Source organism: Pipistrellus hanaki, assembly GCF_964339955.1.
Source record: "Pipistrellus hanaki genome assembly, chromosome: 14".
Classification (NCBI taxonomy): Eukaryota; Metazoa; Chordata; class Mammalia; order Chiroptera; family Vespertilionidae; genus Pipistrellus; species Pipistrellus hanaki.
Window position 1 is genome coordinate 28,767,058 of NC_140516.1, and position 18,560 is coordinate 28,785,617.

Consider the following 18,560-nt stretch of genomic DNA (forward strand, 5'->3'; position numbering starts at 1 on the left):
ACTCTTATTTACCACTGTCATTGACAATTAAATATTGAAACTGAACACCACAGAGTTTCACTATTTGATCTATTAAGTGCCTGATGAAGACACAAATTTTATGTGTGACAGAACAATATATCAATATAAACTTCGATTTTAAAAGAAGGTACATTAAAAATCTTGGTAATTGAATCTGTTTAATGGGTAATCAAGAGGCTTATTTAACTACTAGAGGCCCAGTGCACAAAATTCGTGTACTGGTAGGGTCTCTAGTCCTGTCCAGCAATCAGGGCTTATTGGGGCCTTCTGGCTGCCAGCTGGGGCCTTCCTTTGTTCCACATCACCCCCTGGTGGTAAACACATGTCATAGCGAGTGATCAAACTCCCAAACTCCCAGTCTAACTCCCGAGGGGACACTTTGCATATTAGCCTTTTATAATATATATATAGATTCTCTCTATTTTTATATGTTTGCAAATTTTCATAAAATGTTTTAAGTTACCACGTGAACTAGAGAAAGCCAATTCATGTATCATGCCAAGGATTAGAGCAAGGCCACTAAAGGGAACCAGGATATAGTTTAATGAGCTGAATAAAAAAGAAAAAAGGAAATGTAATTTGTCATCTTCCTGTTCTCAAACTAAGCCCTGACAATGCAATGGATCAAGATTTGGAGGGTTAGGAATGGGAGAAAATGTTATAGTAACTACGCTATGTGCATGCCTTGTGGGAAAGGGCTGGAAGAAGCTAACACACTGATGACTGTGAGGGAAAAGATGAAGGAAATGCTATCCTCCCCTATCTTTGAATTTTATCTAATTTTTCCTTGCAAATTATTTGAATCTAAAACTACAATATCCCTTCCCTCTTGGCCAATTCTTCATTAGAAAAGAAAAGGTGCCAAGTTAAGGAGAAAAACAACCAAAAAAAAAAAAAACAACACAAAGCATCAAGGTCTGGCTGGAGTGTACATGGCTCCATTTCAAACACTCTTTAAAAACGAATCTTCGTCAAAAGAGAAGCTCATCTCACAAGTGTTCTCCAGCTTCATGCTGGTCCCTCTGCTAAATCCAGGCTTCCTTACAGAATTCCTGCTTACTTAGAAGAAACCAGAGGTCTGAACGACAGCCATGAAGGACTACAAAAATCTGGAGAAAATTCATATGAAGCAGAATCTTACAAAAGGCTAGGACTTGAGCTAGGAGAGAGATGGACAGAAGGTAACTGGGTGGAGAAAGTAAATAAACAAGAGCACAGTTGGGTGTAAGCATAGGCACTGGGACTCCAGGCAGAGGTGGGACACACTGAAATGGCCGAGATGTCTACAGAGTTGCTACATGACTTGAAGTAGGCCCAGGAAGCAAGTCATAATGAAGCAGGGATTAACTTAATGAACAACAAAAAACTATCAGTGATTTTAAGAAGACAAACAAAACACAGAACCAAATTTTTAAAGGCAACACCATTCAGTATTTTATTTTATCTTCTGATTTCCCATTTACATGGTTATTGAAATGTCTCTAAGTGAAACAGTGTTTGGTATATTTGCATAACAGTGAACATGGCTTGATGAGATTGCAAATTTGTCCATGACCTTGAGCCAGATGCCAAAACCTTTTTCATATTCAGCCAATATATGTACTAGTCAAGTCAGCATTTTACAGGTGGTAGAGCATGACTAATAGTCACCTTGTCTTGTTATCAAAAGTATGGTTGAGTTAAAGGTGTGATTAACATCTTGCTTCTTAATCAGCCTGCTGAAGTGGAAGTCTGTTGCTTCCATAACTTAAAGACAAAAAAAAAAAAATCTCTCCATTTACCTTTGATCTTAAGTGGTGTATTAACCTCTGTAGGGAATAAGCACTACATAAAATACCTATGATTTTCACAATATTTATTGTTGGTAGACATATAAGTGTGAAGGGCATAAAGCAGAGAAGACTATTAAGAACACATATATGGACATAAAGCACTTATAGACTTGAATATTAACTTAGCCCATTATTTATTTTATAAGCAACCTATCCAATACTGGTGCTATATAGAAGGGAGAGAAAACAAATGTATAGTTCCTACCCCCGAACCAGTTGTGATCTAGCATAGAGACCAACAAAGTATTGTCCATGCCAAGTCTGGCCCATTATTGGTTTTGTACAACCCACTAAAAATGGGTTTGGTAATTTCAAGTGGTTGAAATTTTAAAACAAATAATATTTCATGGCATGAGAATTATATGAAACAAATTTTAGTATTCATAAAATTTTTACTGGAACACAACATGTCCACTCATTTACACATTGTCTCTGGCTGAATTGAATGGTTCTTATGGAGACCATTTCACCAAACCTTCTGGCCCTTTAAGATAATAGTTGCCTACTTGTGGTGTGATTTAATCAATAAACAAATCAAGAGTTTAAGTGTCAGCAGTGGGTAAATATCTGGGGCTCTGAATACACAGAAAAGGCATCACAGTCTTCCCATGAAGAGGAGCTGAGAAGGGCTGATTAAAGGCTCTGTAGCAGAGAATCATCTGGGCCAGGGTTCCTTACCTATACTATGGACCAAATGTTTGTGTTCCCCAACCTCCAATTCAAAGTGAAAGCCTGAATCCCCATTGTGATGGTATTTGGAGGCGGGGCTTTTGGGAGGTAAATAGGCTCTGATCCAAATTCCAGTGTGGTTCCCCTAGCCAGCAAGAAATTCTCAACCTGCTGCATGTCCTACAATGCAGCTCAATTCTGACACAATCTACCCAGAAATAGGATCCGATTCCACAGGTTAAGGGCTCAGTCCTTTAGGACTGCTCCTACCACTACCACTTCAGAGGTGCCAGTTGAAAGCCCAATGAAACTATTTGACATTGAAATTGGGACTCAAAAGAACTGTTGGCCCAGAAAGGAACTCACTACAGACTGATTCATTTGCCTCTCAGCATAACCATTATGGCTTGTCGCAGTTTAGGTTCTTATAAGGGTATTTCTTGGATCACATGATCTCACACATCTTAAGGAAATAATGAACAACATAAACTGATGAACAAAAACAGACCCAGAGTCTGAAGACCAGACTCTCAAACCTCAGAGGGAAAGTAGGAGAGGGTGGGGGTAAGGAGAAGAGATCAACCAAAGGACTTGTATGCATGCATATGGGCCTAGTCAGTGGCCATGGACAACAGGGGCATGGGGGCATATGTAGGGAGGGGTTTTGGATGGGAATGGGGGGATAAGGACAATTATGTGAGACCTTAATCAATAATATATATATATATATATATATATATATATATACACACACACACACACATACACACACACACACACAGGTTGTTACCTGTACTTCTGACAGACTGGCTATAAATCAGAGGCTCCCTCAACACCCTCAGTGAATTTGATTAATTTGCTAGAGCAGCTCACAAAACTCAATGAAACATTTGACTTACTGGAGTCCTGGTTCATTATAAAAGTATATAACTCACAAGTAGCCAGAGGGAAGAGATGGTCAGGGCAAGGTGTAAGGAGTGGCTCTAGGTTCCAGCCTTGGCTAACCTGTAGCAGGACCACAAACAAGTCCCAGCCTGGAGGGCAGAGCTCTCCTAGCATAATTAAGCCTGACCTTGTGGCCCTCCCTAATTCCTTCCTAAGTAGCTAATTGGCTGTAGAAGGTGAAGCAAGTGTTGTCAAAACAAGAACATTTGTATACATGTTAATCTACCCTTGTTTTAATCAGACTATAAAATAAAGCATCAGCTTGCAGGCTGGGTCTTTTGTGTCCTCATCCAGGCACTGTGAGAATCACCATACCCCAGCTGTATTCTCTTATCTGTCTTTTCTTCAACCCTTCATTGCCCCTCCTCAGGTTCACCTTTGGCTGTGCTGGTGGGGCACAGCAAGGTATGTGGGAAGGGGTGTGGACTTGCTATACTTTCTCCAGACACCTCCCTCCCCAATCTCTGTATTCACCAACCTGAAGCTCTCCAAACCCTGTCCTTGGGCGTTTTATGGATGCTTCATGACATTGGCAAGGTTGATTAAATTACTGGACTTAGGAGACTGATTCAACCTCCAGCCCCTGTTGAAATTTCAAACCCTTTAATCACATAGTTTGCTTTCCTAGTAAATACCACACCTCTACACGCACACATACACAAACACACACACACACACACACACTTTAAGTGGAGTCTAAAAGTCAATTCATTAACACCACAAGAGACACTTTGCAGCTTTCATCTCTGGAAATTCCAAGGCTTTTTGGAGCTCAATGCCAGAAACAGAACTGGAGTAATTCTATATATATACTAAAAGCATAATAGGCTAATTAGACCAAATGTCCTCCCTTCTAGACCAGTGTCCTTCCTTCTAAAACCACTGCTCTACAGCAGCGGTTTTCAACCTGTGGGTCATAACCCATAGGTTGAGAACTGCTAGCAGGGTCACCTAAGACCATTGGAAAACACAGATGTTTACATTACAATTCATAACAGTAGCAAAGTTACAGTTATGAAGTAGCAATGAAAATAATTTTATGGTCGTAGGTCACCACAACATGAGGAACTGTATTAAAGGGTCATTAGTGGCATTAGAAAGGTTGAGAACCTTTATACTAGACAAAGCCACAGCAGGCAGGAGCTAGGTCAAGGCCCTTGCATGACTTTCGGGCCTCTGGTGTGTGTGTGTGTGTGTGTGTGTGTGTGTGTGTGTGTGTGTGTGTGATTACTGGGGCCAGCAGGGGGGAGGGACTGAAGGAGTTTGGCTGGCCACAGGAGGTTGGCTGTGGGAATGCACTGACCACCATGCGGCAGCTCCTGTGTTAAACATCTGCCCCCTTCCATCACCATTTATCACCTCTATGCCTTCTTCCACCTCCACTCATCCTATATTTTCTATTACAAGTCACAGTATCACAGGAGGTCATTAGGTCTAGATGAGGTCTTGAGGTAATGGGGTAGTAAAAATCAAGATGATGCATATCTCTTCACACTAAGAAAAGACCATGTGAGGATATAACCAAGAAGGCAGCCCTTACCAATTACTAGACCATATGAGCACCTTGATTTTGATCTTCACACCTCCAAAACTTTTAGAGTAAGTATTTGTTGTGTAAGCCACCCAGAGTAGAGTATTTGTTATAACAGCCTTAACTGAGATAGATGGGATCCACAGAGCCCCAAGGAGTCTGTAGATGGGACTCAAGGGACTTGTGAATCTGAGGTGGAATAGCATCATCTTGATTTTTACTACCCCGTTCCTCAAATTTAGCATTTCCTTTTATTATAACTATAGGCAATAAACCACCATAGTCATTTGCTACCAACAGAATCCATGGCTGTTTTTATATCATCATACACTTGTTGCAGATATATAAAGTACAATTTACACAGATTTGGAAATTATGTTTGCTAATAGACCCACCTCCAGGTTTTTTTTTAATATGTTGTTTTATTACAATTAATTTTTAAATGCTTTATCTCTACTTTTCAATTTAAATGGTTTCCTTTGTACTTTTATGTATTTTATTTTAAACTTATAAAAGCATCATTATTAAAGGGATCATATGCTTCCCCAGAGTGACAAGGAGATCCATGGCACCACATGATTAAGAGTCCCTGCTTTAAGCAAGTCCTGGAGAAGGAGGCAGTGAGATTCCTAAGGCCTGGCCTCATGGGGTGATACTTAGCTCACCTGCATCATACTTATTTAGTAAACAGCCAGTTTGCTGAGTTCTCTGACAATTCCTGCCCTCCCCACTACCCAGGATCTCCTATGATCTCCACATGCAGCAGATAAAGGGGGTTAACACTGCATCTAGCTGGGTCCTCTCAGACCTGGATCCAGCACTAAGTGTACAAAGGGAGTTGTTAGATCATGCTTATGTTCTCTCCATCACAGCTACCAGCACAGGGCTTTCCCAGATGAGGGATCTGGTCCCTGTGTGTGTGAAGAAAAGGTGTCTCAGATGAAACTGGAGGGGGCAGGAGGTCTAGGTGAAAATGGAGAGATAAGGAAGGCACAAATGATCGTTGTGTCCTTGGTGTGGAGTCAGGATTTGATCCTGAGGTCAGTGTGGAGAGGACACTGAAGGTTTAAAGTAGTTAATTTACCAAAGGGACTATATATTACCAGTGGCCTAAATGGTGCACTGAAAGAGAACAGGACCAAGGGGAATAAGAGAGACAGAGGTAGAAAGAGATACAAATAGAAAGCTAGAGCTAAAAAGAGAGATCTTACAGGCTCTTATAATTGTCCAAGGGGATGAACTTCCATAGTGATAATGAAGCTAAAGAGATGGATGGATTTGAAAGGTCTGGAAGATTTTTAATTGACAGGAAATGTCAGGGAGAGAAAATTTGACCCAAACACCCAACTTTCTAGCTTAGAAATATAAATGAAAATAAAATAGTGGAATAATGAGTGCTCCATTCATATTATTCAAAAGTACAGGTGGTAAGTATGTATATGCAAACAACTGCTACTTTTTAAGTTCAAAACCTATGCACATAATAAGCTAACCTAAGTGATTTATAATGAACAAAATGAGTAATTTTCTTTTACTTCTATGTTATAAATATGACACTATAACCTCAAACTATTTCCTCATACTTTTTAAACTATTCTTGCCATAATAAAGAAGTTTATATGAACATTTTGGAATCACTTGGTCCAACAGATACTTCCAATCTAGAAATAAATGTATTAGGATGCTGTCAGTTCTGTGATGAACACCTTGATGTACAGATAACTTTGGAAATGTTAAAGAGGCAAAGATGAAAATTAAAAATCATTAAGCATCAACCAAGTAAATTTTATGTTTTGGGGACAAATTATTCTTTTAGAAAAATTAATCAAAAAGCTATTCAAATGGCCAATAAGGACATGAAAAGTTGTGTAACACCATGTAACATTAGGAAAATGCAAATCAAAACTACATCAAGCTATCATTTCACATCCATTATGATGACTCATCTTTAAAAAAATAGAAAATAACAAATGTCAAGAATGTAAAGAAATTAGAACTCTTGTGCATTGCTGATGGGACATGAAATGAAAATGGCATAGCTGTTTTTCAGAAAAGTAATCACTAAGTATTGATCCTCACCCATCTCAACCATGAATATGCTTATTGATTTTAGAAAAAGGTCAGGGAAGGAGGAAGGAAGGGAGGGAGGGAGAGAGAGAGAGAAAGAAATACCAACCGTTTGCCTCCTGTATGAGCCTTGACCAGGGTTTGGACCACAATTTAGGTATGTGCCCTGGCTGGGGAATCAGACACACAATCTTCTGGTTTATGGGACAATGACCCAACCAACTGACCCATACTGGCCAGGGCTCTTTATTTTGTTAATGTGATCACAAAATTTACAATTACATACATCACATTACATTTGCATTGGTCAGTGCTGCTCTAGAATAGCAATACTCATAACACATAATCATTTCTTTACATGCCTCTCTTATATCCTAGGATGGCACAAAGTATGAGCTAATCAGGTATTTCCTAAACAAAATGTATAGGTGTTTCAAACATTGTATCTAAATAAAATCAGTCTCTATTCTTCTCCTTCACTGGAGAATCACCATAGACCTTCACAATCTCTTAGGAAGACCTGGTTTTCAGTTTGCCCAATGGAACATTAGTGAGGTTTTCTGACAAGGACTCCAGAATTAACATTCGTCCCCAAGTCAGACCCAGTTCTCCTGGGGAACATTCTCAGGCAGTAGCTGGGTCTCATTTGAAATGTTCTGCTGATCCAACTTTGCCTGAATGGATTAGAAGCTTTTACAGGCTTAGGGCAGGAGGAAGCACAAGGATAGGCATCATGGACGAATTTACCTACTTCCCCTTCGATGGGGAAGAGTGCCAGCTCATACCATAAGGCACTGTATGCCCCAGGAATTCCAGAAGCAATAGGTATTTTAACGCCCCATGCCCATCCCATTTCTTGATGCTTGAATCATCTTTGATTGACTCAGACATTTGAGAAGATCCATGAAGCCCCCAGCTGCTTCCCAACAGTACGAAGGCATATGTTAGCCCAAAGCCAAGTTCCAACTGCCAGAATGTTCTGAGTCAAATGCTTCATAGTCAGAAAAGCCATTTTCTGTTTACACCGCATCTGGAGCATGCTGATGTCTGCATTGTGCAAATTGTCTCACTGTTGTATGGGGGCTATATTTTAACCTTTTTACCTGGGAAAGTTATCTCCTTAAATATATACTCTATGAAAAGGACTGATTGTACAATTAGAAATCCACACAAAAATAATCATTATCACGAGCTTAGGAGAAAAGTCACTACCAGCACTGTCATGATGTTTATATATTTGAAAGGATATGGAGTAGTGAACTGCCCTGTAATAAAGCTGATAGACGTGAAGCAGTTCTTTCTCTAAATTCTCCTTGGCTTCATACTTTGTACAATGTAACTGATAAGGCCACATGGTGACTTTTTGAGCATATTAAAATGTCAACTAGCATATGATTTTAATATGTAAATGTACTTTTAAATATTAAAGATACTGGGTGAGCCAAATGGATAATAATGTATTTTAGTACAGTTATGATAATAAAGGACATTATCTTGGGTACCATGATTGAACATTTACTTACTATAAGGTAAGACAAGAATTTTATGTCTGTTATATTTATATCTATTTAACCTATATTCATCACATGAAGCATTCTTATCCCCTTTCTATCGACATGGAGACTGAGTCTCAGAGCAGCTAATTGACTGCCCAGGTCACATGTGTAATAATTAGAAGACCTTTCCTCTGGCCCCAAGGCCTAGGTTCTCTTTACCAATGCATTGCCTGCTTCTGAAACGGGGGTCGGAACATCCTTTCCTCACCCATTGTGCTGACCCATGTCACCACCCTACTCATAGTCATTAAATACTCAGAAACCACAGGAGAAAGGGTGAATATAAATGTGACTTTAGTAATTAAGATGAAGATTTCTTAAATTTAAAACGTAAGTGGGCTGCAAATTTTATCCAAGGTTTTGATGTTAAGGGGAGGCTTCAAATGTATTTGCACCAGAAATGGGCAGCTCATCACAACCTTCTATCCCACCTCACCCTGTCCTGGAGCACATCGCCATGCCAGGCCTCGCTTACTCCCCTTCCTAGCCTCCAGTTACCAGGAGCTGCCTTCTGTCATTGGGTGGCCCGCCAGTGAGAAGCTCAAGCAGCATCGTGCTTCATTCTTCAGGCTCCAATTTTTATGCGTGGCAACTCCCAGTGCTGTTCAGGAAGTCTTCTTTAAAAGTGGAAGCCATGTGTCCCATCCTGAGTCCAGCTGACAGCAGTCACCAAGGGCAGCAGAGATAAATGTGTGAGGGCTCAGATGTGCTGGAGTTAAGTTTGATCCCTGAAGAACTCGAATCTTGTCTTCCTACACCTCAGTGTTTGGCAAACTCAACAGTACAACGATTGAAATTTCTTTTGAGAGCTGAAAACCAACTTCTGTTCATGGGCCACGAAATTTCAATAACACTGTATGTGCACGCCCACACTTGGTATTTTGTGGAAGAGCCACACTCAAGGGGCCAAAGAGCTACATGTGGCTTGCGAGCCGCAGTTTGATGACCACTGCCCTACCTGTTGCCCAAGGCCCATGAACACCAAAAACTAAATCCTGATTAGGAACAGGTTCTGGGAATGCAAAATGAGCTGTAGGAGCAGAGAATCCCCTGAGTATTCCAGTATTTCTCTTTGCAGTCCTTGTTTACAACAGTAAGCTATATGGTCTTACATCTTTAAAACAACATGCAATTATTTAGAAACTTGTAGACACCTCGCTCTATAAAAGCTGGTAGTGGAGTGAGGGTTGGAGGGAGGGGTATGGGAATGAGAAAATAAATGTAAAAATAAATAAATCAACCAACCAAACAACTTAGGTTCTCTGAAACAACTCAGACATGAAGCAAAGATCAGATATGTTAGAAAAAGAGCAGAAAGAAATGGGGGATACGCCTCTAGAAAATAAGTGGCTTTCGTTGTAACTTAGATACAAATTAGGGACCAAGAATGAAAGGAGGAACCAAAAGACGCTCAGATAATAGACCCACGAAGACTAAAATGCTCTGGGTTCAGCCTAACAAAGAACAGTAAAGAACACAGAATCACTTTGTGAGCTACTGACAGAAACACAGTTAAGAAATTGATTAGCTACTCTAATCACTCCTGCAAGATTGATCTCTATGCTAATTAGCACTATGCCAACCCAGTTATTCTACCTATAAAACATGCAATGCCTCCCTACAACCAACCAACATAGCAAGACTTCTCCTTCACATTTAATCCATACTCATTGTCAACGAACCTTTCTAACTTCATCTCTTACAATCTCTTATACATACCTTTTATCTCATCCAATGGTTATAATGTTCATTTTGTAAATTGACCCTTCCTTCAGCTCTGTGTTCCAATTATTTTCCTGCACTTGGACAAGACCCATTTCAAAGGCCACTTTCTCCATAAAGACTTTCCAGTTCACTTACCCCAGCTAGAATCCTCTCCCTCCCCCCATACACACACACACACTCTCTCTGATTGCACCTCCTTTGTGCCTGGCTTTATAGTTAGGCATGTACCTAAGTTATATCAGTATCATAGTCCACAATGAGTACAGTGATGTTTTTCAATCTGTGAAAAAAAAAAAAGAAAAAGAAAAGAAACTGAGGATATTCAGTCTAAGAGAAAGAGAAAACTCATTACCTCTTCTGAAATACTTGATGGGTTTATTAGACTATAAATAAATTCAATGGAGCCGTTTAGGGCTTGCCTGGATCAAGAGATGGGAGACACTTATTATAAACATTCTACAGGCATTTATGAGATCTTCTTACATGCCAAGCCACTTGTCCAAAAATAAACAAGATACAGACCTTGCTCTCAAGTACCAGCAAACTTGCTTTCCTTTCTCTTTTTCTTTATATACTCACTTCTTTAATTGGATGATAATAGCCTCAATTATGCCATCTCAAGCTAAATTTGAATCAATCTACCACATAATGTTTCTGGCTGATTAAGAGGCAATTCCTTTTGACTTGTCAAGGGCAGAACTAACCCAGTATTTAGAATTCACAGGGCTGGTGAATAAGAGTCAATGTAAAGACAAAGAGAATGCAACAAAGGCTCAATCTTGTGCTAAGAAGCTTCACAGCAAATGCTCCAGGGGACCATCGCATGATGAAATGGTAGAGAACACATTTCTAAATCAGATAAAACGAACTGGGTCACCTCAAAGTAGCAACTAAACCATACGATTTTATATGGCTCAAGGATCAGTACGTAGGGCAGTAAGTCCTACATCTACATAATAGATCTAGTTATTTTGATAGTTATTTGAGGTAACAAATATGATAGTTATTTTGAAGTAACACCCCCCTGTATGGACTTTGTTCAAAAGAAAGAGAATTTAATGGCAGATTCTATGCCGGACAGTCAGATGTCTAGAAAAATATACTCAGATGAGTATTAGCAAAAATAAAAAACAAACAAACAAAAATATTCTGGGGCACAAAGGCGCAAGCTGGAATGCTATATTGTGAAATCTGGAGTCTGGCCAGTAGGAGTATTTTCCCTATACCACACTGGAGCCGTGTGGCCTTGAACAAGTAGTTTAAGCGTTCATTAGTTGACTGTAAGTAGTAGGATGATAGTGTATGTCTCATGAAATTGTTCTTGGATATGAATGAGTAATTTATGATACATACACAGCATAATACCTGGTACCTAAAATGTTATTCACTTATGGATGTCATTGAATGGTGTCGCTATTTTATAAATATAGAGGAAACAGAGAGCAAATAAACACAAACATTTAGGGAACTAGCAATGAATGCAGAGAGAGTTAAAAAAGAAAGAACAGCCTTGGCTAGTAGTGCTCAGTGCATCAGCCTGACCACTGAAGAGTTCTGGATTTGATTCCTGGTCAACGGCACATACCTGGGCTGCAGGTTTGATCCCCAGCCCTGGTTGGGCTTGTATAGGAGGCAACCAATTGATGTGTCTCTCACATTCATTTTCCTCCCTCTCTCCTTCTCTATTGTTCTTCCTCTCCCTCCCTCCAACTCTCTTAAAAAAAAAAAAATCAACAACAAAAATATCATTTAGTGAGGATTAACAAAAAAAAAAAAAAAAAAAAAGGAAAGAAAGAACAAAAGTTTAGAGCAGTCATGAAGTTGTCTACGTCAGAATAAAAAGTACCATTTCCTTGTAAATTGCAGACATGTTTAGGCAAGCTTTGAAGTTAAGAAAAAAATTAGGTAAAGACTGAGAGTGTGTTAATTGGCAAGAAAGCTGGCTAGAGTAGCACAGAACTCTTTCAAGGCAAGAAGATCTTCTGTCCCCAGTTACTGGCACATAGGAAAGTTTGCTGAATGAATCAACTTTTGTTGGATGAATAACTCACGCATTTCTGCCTGGCACTGTTAGGTAAAAATGTCTCCAGACTCTTCATTTCTGGTTAGATCTTAATTATATTATTAACAGGCCTCATTTAATTGAAGTCACAGCCCAGAGAAATTCTAGAATGAAAAATTATTAAACAGATGGCTTGTGATTCTTTAGAAAAGGAAACAGACTGGGTGGCCATCCCACTTCACCGAGATGAATTTTCAATGGGCTCTTCAATATGTAAAGGGTACACAGCACATCACTGAGACTACAAACAGCACATGTGGGGCCTCAATCATAAACCTCAATCTCTGGCAAGTTCCTCAGATGGTTCTGCTGGCAGCACTGATGGTGACACAATTTCCTGCAGGTTGGCACATTTGTAAAAGTGTGCCGGACTCAAAAAATATCAGCACATGTTTTGATAAATGTCAAACATCTGCACATAACAACAGATTGTAAGTCTCAAATCTCATTAAAGAAAGAGTATTACATCTGTAAGTCCTTTTGTGCGTTGGGTAGACTGCATCTCTAAACATTCCCAAGATGTTGAAAACAGATGCTTAGAAATTTGCTAAATTTCAAGTAAATGCCTAATCAGTCATACTTGTCCCTTTTCCTGACATCTGAACTCTAACTTCAACTTAAAAATGTCATTAACATTTAGTACCCCGAAGGAGGGGCTTTCCTTTTCCTAGTCGGTTCTTATCTCACACAGTTTATTTCTCTTTTTGTAAATAGTGTGTGTATATGCCAGAAGCCATGTATTTGATGAATTCTTAATTAAACTTCTTTCTTGAGGGGGAAAAATGAAGCATTAAAATTTCATGTCTATTAGCCCCCTGCTGTTTCTCCCCTGCAGAAATCGGCTGATGCACTTTAGACGTTTCAATTTTCATTGTGTACCTCTACATCACCTTAGCTCATTGCCACCTTAGAGCTAGACTCAGCCATAATTTATGATCCCTTTCAAGTCCTCACATAAATAGGAAAATCAATGCTTCTGCCTAGGTCCCATTAAGAGAGTATATGACACAGCTGGGTGAAATAAACAGACGCAATACTACTTCACATTTATCTTCTAGGCACTGGTAGTCATCGAAATAGAAATGGCCCTTCTTGGTCCTTCTCCTCTTTAGTAAATTATATGCAATCCTTTAAGTTTGGCAGAATTCTGGGGAAAAAATAATAAACACCAGGAAAGGAGGCTCTCTGTCTTCTCACTGGCAGATGAAGTAGATGACATCAAGAAATGTCAAGTGAGCTCAGCTGTTTCACATTTTGAAATCCTCTACTTGGGGCATCTGATGAGAATGCCATTTTCCTGCTTGTGATTTTCCTCCTCTGGAGGACGCACAGTGTTGCAAAGATAACTAATGGTTCAACAACAATCATAAAATGAGCTCTGATTGACCTGCAGGCAGAGGTTGGTTATGCTATGAAGCAAGATGGACACAGGTAATTCTTATATTGTCACAGATGAAAGAAGCAGTATCATCTATATTTTACAAGAGTATCACTGGTTTTTTCAGGAGAAAAAAATAACTGAATTTCTAGAAAGGTCCTCTGCTTAGACACATTAAACTCCCTTTTCTTGCACTTGGCATCATTTTACACAATGATGGCAATTGAAAGCAATATTCAAAGTGCAATCTAACCTCTTAGTGACTTGCCCTTGGTCAGCACGATTGTGTCAACTCCTTCAGTAAATAATGGTAGACCCAGCACAGCCCATTCACTTACATTGTTTAAGGATATACTAGTATGTTTGCTAAAAGCAGGTGAAGATCGGTGTATGTGTAGTAGAGTTACTTCCAAACTCTTGAATCTGCCAGCAGCACCTCTTCCTTGGGAAACCACCATGCTGGAGAATTCAATCCCACATATTTCTCAGCACCCTTCCCTCCCCTCCACCCTACCCCCTGTGTGTGTGATTAGGTAGCATTTTTTTTCTTAAGCTTGAGTGAGTCTGGTCTCTGTCTTGAGTCTTAGAAGTCCTGAATGCCCTACAAATTGCTAATTCTGGCATGATCACTTGGCTTTTATGCACATGTGCATAAAACAGAAAGGAGATTAAACCTTGAAACCTTTAAGCCATACACACATACACATTTTTTGAGGACTTTCGCACATGGTTCTCAGTTTTGGAAATAATACTTAGATAAAACAAGGTGTAATTCCATTTTTTTCACTTGGAAAAGTATCACAAGACAGATAGATTAAATGAGTTTATAAAGATTATAAGCCAGATGCTGACAGCTATCAAACTCATCTTGAAAAATTCCTCCAGGTGCATTCTTAATTCATATTTCACATAATTTTAACCACGATGACCAAAAACTATTTATATTATACAGTACTCATCTAAGATTTACATTTTCCAAATTGTAAATTTGAAATGCATGACCTTTATACAAACTGGATTATTTCGAAGATAAATGGCCTATTAACTCATATGTTGCTAGAAATTTGAAGCAGGCTAGTTCACTTGATCTAATTCTTGAAAATTATTTCTCACACCAAGTAAGTAGAATCATTAGGAAGCACTGACACATAAAGAGAAGAAAAGTCCTAAAGTCATAAGGAGGCCTGAATATGATATGTGTTCCGCAAATAAATATTTAGGATATACTAAATGCCAAGTACTATAGGTGTGCTAACAGACAACACACATACATTTCCTGCATTTAGGAGGCTCTAGGACAGTGGTTCTCAACTTTTCTAATGCCACGACCCTTTAATACAGTTCCTCATGTTGTGGTGACCCCCAACCATAAAGTTATTTTCCTTGCTACTTCATAACTGTAATGTTGCTACTGTTAATGAATCATAATGTAAATATCTGTGTTTTCCAATGGTTGAGGACTGCTAGCAGGTTTGCCTAAGACCACTGGAAAACACAGATGTTTACATTACAGTTCATGAACAGTAGCAAAATTACAGTTATGGAGTAGCAACGATAATAATTTTATGGCTGGGGGTCACCACAACATGGGAAACTGTATTAAAGGGTCGCGGCGTTAGGAAGGTTGAGAACCACTGCTCTAGGAGCTCACAGTGGTTCAGTGGTGGGGAGAACAAGCCAAGTAATAGCCACACGGTGTGCTGAACTGCAGGCTCACCTGGCAGGTTCACAGGGGTGTGGAGAGCTGCCGGCAGGAGCATCTGACACAGGAAAAGGTGCTTACAGTGAGGCCTGGAGGAGGACAATTTGTTCAAATAAAGAAAGGGAAGGCTGGTCAATCCCCTAACGTGAATGAACTTAACAAACCTTTCTTCATTTGAAACATTTTAAAATCATATTTCTTCTTTCCTTTCATTCAGCTCCAGCCCCAGAATAGACACTCTTGACTCAACTCAAGGCTGTAAACTCCTAAAACACCATCCAGTTCAGAAACAACATATCCAGCACTCAGGCTGCCGTACTGCCAAATTTTGGAGAATCTAGCCACGACTTTAATAGATCTTTGCCAGAATCAGTGACATAACAAAAACTCTCCACTTTCTCCAACGTCCCTGGTACCGTTCACTTCTTGCTGATGATACTGCAGATCTCTCACAATTTCCTACACATCCTGACAATATCATTGGGTGTAAACTTTGAGAGATTTCACATCTATTTTCTTAGGTATAACTAACAGCACCTGCTGGAAGGAGGAACAAACCATGAGACAATACAGTGTAGGCTCCATAACCTATGTGCTACAACTGGCCACACACACTTGATTACATTGTAAAGATAAAACAGTCATCATCTTGAGATAACTGTGGGTCTATTTGGCTCTATTGGCTGAATGCGATGTCCTCCAGTCACTGACAAAAGTAGGAATGTGTGCTGTCTTAACAAGTGCCGCACTCTCATCAACCTGGCTTTATTTATTTATGCATGCACGAGTGCATTATGTCTGTTCCATACAAACGTGCACTGATCCTGGCATCAGGCTGGTAGCAGCCATGGGTTGCGGTATACCTCAGTCCACTGGGTACTCTGAGATAAAGAATGCTGTGCAGCTGGTATGGCTCAGTGGTTGAGCATCAACCCAAGAACCAAGAGGTCACCAGTTTGATTCCCACTTCGGAACGTACAGGAGGCAGCCCATTGATGATGTTTCTTTCTCATTGATGTTTGTAGCTCCCTATTCCTCTCCCTTCCTCTCTCTCTAAAACTATCTTTAAAAACATATTTTAAAAATAAAATAAAAATAAAATACAGAATGCTAAATTGGGAGATAATCAGAAGAATGTGCTCAATCTTTTGTTTCATATGTCTTGTTTCCTCCTAGTACTGCTAAATGGAAATTTGAAATCATCATTGTAAATCAATATGATACACACTGATTTGTTTCAAGTCATATTTTAAAATGCCTAACCACTATGTTGTACACATGAAACTAATATTAATATTCTATGTCAAATGTAATTGCAAAGTTTTAAAGATTAAAATAAATCATTAAAAAAAAAAAACCACAAACACCAATAAGTTGCATTTAAGTAGGAAGCCAGAAATACAATATAGAATTTAAATTTCACCCTTTTCTTGTCCTTTTTTACTGGCTCTTAAAGCTTCCCTGCCCAGTGTTTTATGATTCTTTCCCCCTTTCCTCACTTTCCAATCAGCACATAGTGATAAAAAAAAAAATAAAAACATGCCCTGGTTGGCGTGGGGAGGTTTATGCAAAGGACAAACCTGAGAACTCAAGACCAGAGTTTGTACTCAGAACACCACTGTCCTTCCACATCTGTCTCATGACTCATTTACCCTTCACCTATTCTCAATAGCTGAGCTTTCTTTTTGGGCATTAATAAAAAAGACCAAAAAGCCATTAAAAAGTTATTTCTGATGAGGAATTAATAATGTTCCAAATGTTTCATTATAAAATAATCCAATTACAATTTTACGACTTAATAAGGAAGAAAGACTGGCAACCCCAGTGAACAACCTGGGTTCTACAAAGTGTGAGGAGCATTTATTTTCATTAGTCATGGTCTTCACACTAATTGCTCTCCAGGCACACGGGAGGCTTTTCCATCATTACCATGCTTGTCATTTCAATAGTAAAAAAAAAAAAAAAAAAAAAAAAAAAAAAGTAATTGTTAATTTTGAAAGCTATGACCATTTTTAAAGTAGCATTAATGATAGTCAGGCTAATGAAACTATGCAGACAGATCTAGACTTAGGAGATTGTCCCACATTTCATCAGGGAAGGGAGTTCAATACTGCCATCATATTATCCAGTAAATGCCTGAATAAAGCACGTGACAAAAGGGTAGCTTACAGGAAGTACGTAAGGCAGGCATCCTCCCATAACCTATTCTAAGCACTGGAATACAGTCGCACCTAACCAGGCTGTTCCAATAACTAGCAAGTAACCATCATTTTAGGACTTATGCCAGACTTAAAATACACTGGTGCTGATTAAAAATAAAAAATAAAAAATTCTAGTTTCACTAGAAATGTCCCATTCACTCTGTCTGACAGTTAAGAGTTGTTGCTTTCTTTATATATATTTTTTTAACTTTGAAAAAGACAACCAACCTATGCGTCCAGCTTACAAACACCAGAGCACATATCAGCTGATGCTGAAAATCAGATGGTGCTGCCACACACACACACACAGAGACAGAGACTGACAGAGAGACAAATAGACACACAGAGAGACTGAGAGAAGCTGCATTGAAATACCATTGGGACAAGATGTCCCATAGGTGATTTTCAAGAAAGCAGTTCATTTCAAGAAAGATGCATTTCCTCTTCATGGGACCTCAACCTAAGAGACTCTGCCAAGGACATGAGTGCCGCAAAGATGGGGAAGTCAGGAAGCTGGTCCAAGGGCAGCCTGCCCACAGGGGGGGAAAACACACCAGACAATCCAGCAAAGGCGGCCTTTCAGAGTGTTAAAAGTAGCAACCCAGTAGGATAACCTGCCACGAGGGGTGGAGAAAGAGTGAGCCAAGATGACAAGAACAAAAACTCAGCCCCTTTGGAAAACACTGTCAATTCAGTCGGGGTCCTGCTGAAAGAAGCTCCGGTCCTATTTTTAGGGCTGTGATTTGCTTTCAATGAGACTAATGTTCACATCACAGATTTTTCTCCATATTTATAAACTGTCTCATTTGCAAAACAAAGGAACTGTACCTTTTAAGAAAAGCTTTCCAGCGACGTATAATTCATAATATCG

At 39.4% G+C, this 18,560-nt stretch overlaps 1 protein-coding gene across 2 annotated transcripts in view; it reads right to left on the reverse strand.

The window, feature by feature from the left end:
* Positions 1-18,560, reverse strand: part of PRKG1 (protein kinase cGMP-dependent 1) — a 1,113,305-nt gene that overhangs the window by 332,732 nt on the left and 762,013 nt on the right. The gene's annotated exons all lie outside the window — the stretch shown is intronic.